Below are 8,299 nucleotides of genomic sequence, written 5' to 3'. Positions count from 1 at the left end.
TTAGAATCCAACGTAAGATCTACTGTGACTGCTGATATACATATACAGTGTCTACGTGCAGCCATAATACACAGTTACAAGATCATACTGAAATTATTGCTTTTACCTAAAAATATACCTCCTAAATTATGCAATGTTGGTGGTGGTACAATATTTGATGACTGCTTTACCTTGTTTGGTATCAGTGGGACGGCTTTGGGCTGGTTGAATTCGTACATTTTAAGAAGAATCCAGCAAATCTCGATAAATGGTACTCGTTCTGGCCATTTCTACTACTTGCTTGCGGTGTGCCTCAAGGAACCTGCATGCTTTAGTCAATCCCGTTCATCCTCTATACAAGTAAGTTATTTGACATCATAAGCCGTCACCTGCCATGTATGCACTCCTATGCTGACGACACAAGATACGTCATTCAAACCTGACTTGCTCAACAAGAATCTGCTCTCAAGGCATTGCAGGCTTGCGTTGCTGACATAAGAAGGTGGATACTATGTGATCCTTTCTAGGTAAACGATGACAAAACAGAATTTAAATATACATCTAAGAGAATTGACATTCGAGATATTTTAGAAAAGGCAGATAAGGAAGCTCTTTAAGCTATTTTCAGTTGACCCTGACTGGCCGCTCAGTAATATTATTTCGAAGGAGAAAGAAACAAAGTGTCATCTTAGGAACAAAACTGTGTATCACCCACAAATAAATTTTGATAGATTTAAGAATGTATTTGGGAATAAGCTTATTTTTAAATATGATCTTTTGTTTTTTTTGTATAGTGCATTTCTTAATTTTTGTTTTGAAATTTGCAAATGTAACTTAAGATATGTCTTTTATTTTCAGAGGAATAAAGATATTATTTATTTATATTATTATTTCATTTATAATCACTGGTACTAGGTATCAACTAGAAAAAGTTAGTATCGATCATGTTCTTTTTGGGAGTGCAGCCATTACACCTTCCACAGAATTACTGAATCTTGGAGTTTGGTTCGATTCTGAATCTATCCATGTCAAATCACATTTCAAAGAGCTGTTCATCTGCATTCTACCACCTCTACAATATCAGAAGAATAAGGAAGTACCTCTCTTGTGAGGTAACAGAGAAAGTCGTTCCTGCATTAGTGACGTACCGATTAGACTACTGTAACAGTGAGCTCTACAACTTTCCAGTTTGTGAAATCAAGGTAATTCGGGGTGTCTATATCTCCATTCTAAAAAACTATGTCCCATTAATTAGATTCTAGGACGATAGCGAGTACGAGTTTTGACTGTCCGCTTTTCGCGAAAATACTTAGAAAATGCATAACCCGTACCATTCATCTTTCTCTTCGTTTAGCAGTACAGGTTGCTGAGTTAATTTTTATTGCTGGTAAGTGAGCTTTATTGCAGATCAAAAAATGGCAAAACTGCTGCCGTGTTGCTGACTTGTTTTGACACGACGACGTTTTGCAAAACCTCGTACAAAAATGACGATTGCATCACGTTTTCCTCACCAAAATGACGCCGGTTTGAGTAAATAACTACGGTACGCAGTTTGGCGGTTATTTGTTTTCTGCACGCTTAGTAGGGATTTGCTGTTATGGTATGTATAGTGATAGGATAACGCGGTCTTTTGTCTTACGCGACCGCGTTGGTACAAATAGTTTGGGGTTTTATGTGCTCGTTCTTCGGTTCGACCCCGTAAGCGACAATATTACACAAGCGAAGTTTTTATTTTTCGTTTAGTTTTTTGCCCCCTGTTTGTGAAACGGTATTTAATGTACGACCCTTTCTTTTTTTGTATGATAGTGTGGAAAGTATCCATCTGAGTGCGTTATGCTCCAACCCTGTATCTTGTTCCGGTTCTTCAGCGTCTTTGCAGAAAGGGGCTAAATGACTAGCCGATATCGATTCCGATGAATTTGAGTATTATGAGGCAATTTGTCTCAGTAATTTGCAATCGGGCGAGCTTAGTGCCTCTGCTGGTGATGTGAATGTTAAAGGCCGCGTGAGGGCGGCCTTTGATTTTTGGCGCGACACTTTGAATGCATCTGATTTTGTTGTTGAGGATGATTAACAAAGGCCACTGATTGCCGTTTAGGAATTATCCACCGCCTTGTTTTTTGCGCACTCATTTTTTAGCTCTCTTCAGAGTTTGTGGCGCAAGCCATTTTCTAGTTGCTTAGTAACGACTGTATAGTCGAGCACCCCTCTCCTCCGTTATGTGTCAATCCTTTGTTAGTTGCTGAGGGCAAAAAGCTTCGCTTGGTCCTTGACCTTAGGCATGTTAATAGCGGAGCTCCGAGCGCGCGCGGAGCACCATAGTTAGGAAAACATGGTAACCCATCGATGCGAGAAATTTTGGTTTTATAGCCATGACGTCATCAACCGACCGTACGTACGTCTACCCCTCCATGTATGCCAATGTGACCAGTATCATGTTAGTTTACATCATTCATCTTTGATATTGGACATCCATGTTTTGATCAATTGACACCTGTCAAAACGAGGTATCACGCGACCATATCGCGGGCTTAAGCTTAGAGCTCACTGAGGTCAACTGTTTTTAAAGTTGACCGCTGACCAGGTACTGGGCTCAACCCCGGTTAACTCACCTAAACATAAGTGAGGCTTTATTTTTCGCACGCTTTCTGTGGCTCGACGCAGCTACACGGCCATACTACGTCAACTATAGTTTTTACACAGTCAACGAATTTCGTGTTCAGGTGGGAAACGGTTTGGAAAATGTTTGATTTCTGCATTTTTTGCTGGTTTGAATCCAGTTTGACATATCATGATAGCTGTCACTGGCGGCTACGCAATTATTCAAGTTTATTTTTAATTTGCTTAGAGCTGTTTTTTTCTGTGTGTTTCAATTTTTGGCATATCTTTAGAAGCTCTGATAAGGTTACATGATTCCTGCAGGACCTATGACTAGAACAAAAATAGGTCTGCAATGCGTACTTGGGGTCTTATGCTTAGTTTAACTCCATTGGGCCCTTACAGAATTTGGTACTGCGGTGTCACTTTTACCACGCGTGGTTGGTTGAAAATTTGCCATAACAGTGCAGCACTGAAATGGATTCCTTAAGTGTGCTTCAAATTTCAGGACCTGTTCAGAATTTTGCAGCTTTGACTCTCTGCTAATCTTTCTCTTATTGCCACTTGCATAGTTAAGAAAATTTTTGCTGCACACAATGTTAATAAACAAGATATTGACAGAGTATTGGCAAGAGGAAGATCTGAGACTGGTGGACTTGATTATTAACTTCATTTGAAAGAAATGGCAACATTGATGCTTACTGCTAATATTGTGTACATCTCAGATAGATTTATCAATGGTCAGATTGGAACAGTAGTCAAAATATATGTCAATCCAAATACTCAAAGGCCGTCAATAACATTCATGAACTTTGATCATGATAAAGCAGGACAAAACATGATAAATAATATATGCTAAAGAAAACAAAGTAGTACCTATTGAACCCATCTTGGCAAAGATAAAAGTAAGACCTAATAAGCTATCACTACCGGAGATATAAAGAACACAGTTTGCAATTACATTAGCATGGGCTTGCACTGTCCACAAAGTACAAGGACTCACAATGGATAGAATAGCAATAAGCTTTCATCTTAACAAACAAGAAGCTTTAGCTACGGTCAAATATATGTTGCAATAAGTCGTGCTAAAACATTACAAGGTATCTACGCTCTTGGAAAAATTGAACCCAAGCATGTTAGAGCAAATCGTGAAGTACATGAAGAATATGAAAGATTAAGAAATACAGTATGGTATACTTGGTCCGCGACTTTTCCGAGCATGATGTTATATTTCCTCGTAAACTAAAATGCCACCAAAGACAAATGTGTCCGATGATGTCTTGATTATTCTTCTTTTACATGACGAAATCTCGGCTTTCCTGCTATCGGTGACTGTGCAGAATTCAAGTTTGTTGACAGGTGTGTTAATTTATCTTTCTACAAAGTATCTACTTTTGCGTCTCCGTAACTTACATGGTCATGCCCACTTGGCTTGTGCAAAGATAAAACGCAACGGGAACACGTGTCATTTTGCAGAGCAGATTTACAAATAAACTAATTTCTGCGGTTGGGAACGAATTTGCTGCAGAGGTTTAAACTTTGAAAACAAACCCATAAGTTGAACACATTTTAACAACCTTTATTTTAAAAAAATACAACTTTTGAGCAATCATGAATAACATAAAACACGAGAGTTACAAAAATCACTGTACTGCTATAAAACGTGAACAAAAGAAAAATAGCGACTGATTGGTAGCTACAGTTACCGACTAAACGTCGCTATACAAAGTACATTAAATCTCCAGTTAATAAAACGGGTGTTCTCATTGGTAATTTCAAGATGCAAACATTCATAAACAGCACGGCAGAGCAATTTTAAAACAGAAATAACTTACCTCTCATCTACATCTGCATGTTCCAGCACTCGGCAAAGTCCCTTTTTGACTTGTGGCTGTTTCTGCTTAGGTGGCCTCATACACCACAAGCCTTTTTAGAGACATCACCGCCAAGCCGGCCACTTCTGCTGGAGAGAACAGGACAGCCACAACACCGGGGACTTTATCCCCTACTCTTCTCGAATAGTGTTTGGGTTCTTTAACGTCCCACAGGGAACTTATGAACATACAAGACATTTGTGAGACGGGGCCTACGGTTTATAGTCCTTATCCGAGAACACTTGAAAGTGTCTTACAAAGGAAGCACTTTCTCCTCAGTTATTTTAAGATCCTGAGTGTTGATCCGGCCGGGGTTCGAACCAGCGACCTTCCGCATGACAGCCAGATGCTCAACCAACTGAGCCACCGGTGCGCCACCTTGAACAATTACAACTAATTTGCGACGGAAAGCTCTTCAACATTTTCCCAAAAAAAGGAAAACAATTGTAGATTTAATACAAACAAACAAAGAAACTAGTACCCAGTCTACATTCCAGACTATTTATGCTCTTGGAGATCTGTCACTTGTGATCTCGTAACTAACGCAATTGCACCATTTACGTGGCATCGAGGGGTCAGGCAGGGAGACCCTCTCTCTCCGTACCTTTTTATAATCGCACTTGAGGTGCTTGCTTGGCAAGCCTGCCTTCAAATTGTTAAAACTTTTGCTATTCCTAAAGGTATGTACAGGGCTTCCGTAATAGCACTCCCCAAGGAATTAGTTAAGGAAGCGAACTCGATTTTGTACGGCTTCATCTGGAGCGGGAAGGATAAGGTTAAACCCCATACTCTGATTTCAGATCTAAACAAAGGAGGACTGAAAATGATAGAATTCGAGTCTATAATCAAGGCACAGCGAATAGCCACACTAAAGAAATTTCTAGAGGAGTATCCAAGCCCTTGGAAAATGATCTTAAACAATTTGTTATCACCGACTGGTGGATGTTTTGTCTTACATTGCAATTTCGTTACTTCGAAGCTCAAGATTCAGTTACCAGTATATTATAAGGAGTGTCTCGATGCGTGGTCGGCTTTAAACGGGAAGAAAGCGACTTTAACTTTAACTCCTAAAAGAAATTATTTGGAACACATTTTTTTGTGTAGACAAGCGGTCAATGTATAGAAAAGATATAACTGACCTTGGATTCTTGACAATGGGTGACTTAATATTTACCAACAGCTCTTTCTCATTAGAGAAATCACATCTTTAACATCCCCAGAACAAAGATTTTTTCTTATGAGTATTGTTAATTCAATGCCTTCAGAATGGCGTTCCCTTGCTAAAGCCTGCACTAGTATATCATTAAACGCTCCCATTTTGAGTACTTCAACAGTCAGAAAAGATATTTCGGTTAAGCTTAACCGACTCTCCTTGTTGTACCTTTTGCCAAGAAGACACGGAATCAATTGGGCATTTACTCTTTTCCTGCCGAGTATCTGTGGAGTTTTGGCAACGGGTTGTGATCTGGTTAAGGGATAATGGAATTCAAATTAGTGCATTAAAAGAGAGTGATTTGATATTTAGAAAATTTGATATTGCGGACGATTTTACTCTGATCAATCACATTTTACTTTTGGGAAAATTCTATCTTTACTGCAGTATGTAGATGCTGAAAAACAGTTTTACCAAATCTGTCATGTTTTATAGCAAGGACTAGACGTGTCTATAATGTTGAGTTCTATATTGCGAGGGAGAATAACAAATTATTACACCACCTGAAGAAATGGGAGAAATTAATCCTTTTTTTTCAGTATTAATATGTGACGACCCTAATCGCAGTTCTAAGTGTGTCCGACATTGCAGTTTTTATTATAGTTGTAATTTATTTATTTATTTATTTTATTTTAATGTAGTATTAATTTTATTGTAATGTCATCATTGCATTCTTTATTTAATAATCAATAAAAAACTAATAAATTATAAAAAAAAGTATAAATGTGACGTGTGATGCAGGTTATGTTGGTTACTCGCGGCGGCATTTGCATCAACGCGTGGACGAGCACAAGAATGCGTCTTCCTCTATTGGAAAACATTTCCAAGTGAAACTTTCTTATGTACCCCCCAATGATCTTACCTAGTGCAAGAACACGTTTGACTGTGTCATTTATGATATTTTTAAAGTAATGAATTGAGACCAAGTCTCAATGTACTGTTAGACTCAATTCGTATAAGAGTTTTTAAATCAATTTTAATTATGGTATTCTTGCATATCTTTTTATTTAACACCCCTTTTTTACATTTTCATACTTCACATACTTTTACTTCTTTGTTTTATATTTTATGCTAAATTTTTATCTTCACTTTTAGCTTGATAATGACCGAAGTTCAGTCGAAACGTTGCGCGCTTTTATATATCGTTAGTTTTTACTTCAAATAACTTTAAATGTCATTGGCTGTCTGATAACAACTTGGCAAGTGAATTAGTGGAAAATAGGAGTTTTTTAAAACCAATCACAATCGAGGACATTGTAATTTTTTATGATTAACGCGAAAAGTAACCTCCCTGTGTCGTTGCTCCCCGCGGCATCGAAAGTTTGTGAGCGAATTGCGTTAAACCATGGTTAAACCAACTGACTTTTTATATGAACAAGAACAAACGTCTTACAGAGCATCGGAGGGGGAATAAAGCGATGCACCATTGTGAAACACTTAATGTATTCAGGACTGATAAGGCCCTGGAAGCAATGGTTCAACGAAGCTGATGCTTATGGTACTTCTCGATTTATCGGACACTTTCGATAGCCTGGAACACACTAAACTGCACTGTCTTGAGCTTTGTCGTAGCTCTTTAGATTGGTTTCCTAGCTATCTGTCTCAGCGAAGCCAATACGCCAGAATTGGCTCATTGTTTTCTGAACTGGGGAGTTAATCTTACCGTGTTCTGTCCTTGCTGTCTTAACTTCATTACGTGTTTTGAACCACTTCCCTGCATCGTTGTAAAAGTTGTCGTCAATAAAAAGGGTTATTTTGCTTGCTTTTGTCTTTTTGGAAGCTTTAACTTCACCCATTTTTTTGTAGAATATCTCTGAATCAACACAACTTGTGTTAGCCATCTTACGAACCGTACAGGGCCACGCTTTGCGCACGAGTAAACTTTTGCATAATTTACCATGACCGAGAAGAGTCTGAGCCCGGTTCAAGTCACGGTAAGTGCAGCTCAAAGCGATTTCTTTCTCTCATATGTACATTTTAGTACATTGTACTCAAAGTAGTGGTAGGTATGACAAATGGATCAGGGGATGGAAGGTTAAGAGGGATAGGGACAGACAGAAAGAGAGTAAGGAAAGAAAGGAAGAGAGAAGAGAAGAAAGTGGGAGGAGGGAAAGGCGATTTTTTTTTTTCTTTTCAACACCCTAAAAAACCGTGACCCTTTTTGTTTGACCATAAAGAAAATCCCTTTTCAAACAGTTGATAAATAACCTAGGTTAATTAAATTCACCTAGTTTGATTTAAATTTACCTAGTTTGATTATTTATTTTAACCCGGTTTGACTTAAATGGACCCGAATTTCATTTCAACCTGCATATAGCAGATATAACTACGTCTGTGTGTACAAGAGTGTGTGCCGTCAAAAAAGGGCAACGGGAAATGCATCGTGCCGATGTATTCGCAGGTTATTAGCCCTCTTCAGTCATCCCCTTCAGGAACTGGATTCTTGAAGACCGGATCGTTCAAATTGCCCCCCAACCCCCGCCCCGCCGAACTAAATTGTGTTTGAATGTTTGAAGGCAAGGAAGGTTCTATATTGATTGGATCTCATAAATCCCTTTTACCAATTAAGTACTCTAGTAAGCCCTGCATAGGTCTTTCATAATTGTGTTTAACACTGCGGACAAATGCCACGGTA

Source organism: Montipora capricornis, chromosome 10 (assembly GCF_036669925.1).
Source record: "Montipora capricornis isolate CH-2021 chromosome 10, ASM3666992v2, whole genome shotgun sequence".
NCBI lineage: Eukaryota > Metazoa > Cnidaria > Anthozoa > Scleractinia > Acroporidae > Montipora > Montipora capricornis.
This window is presented reverse-complemented; position numbering follows the sequence as displayed.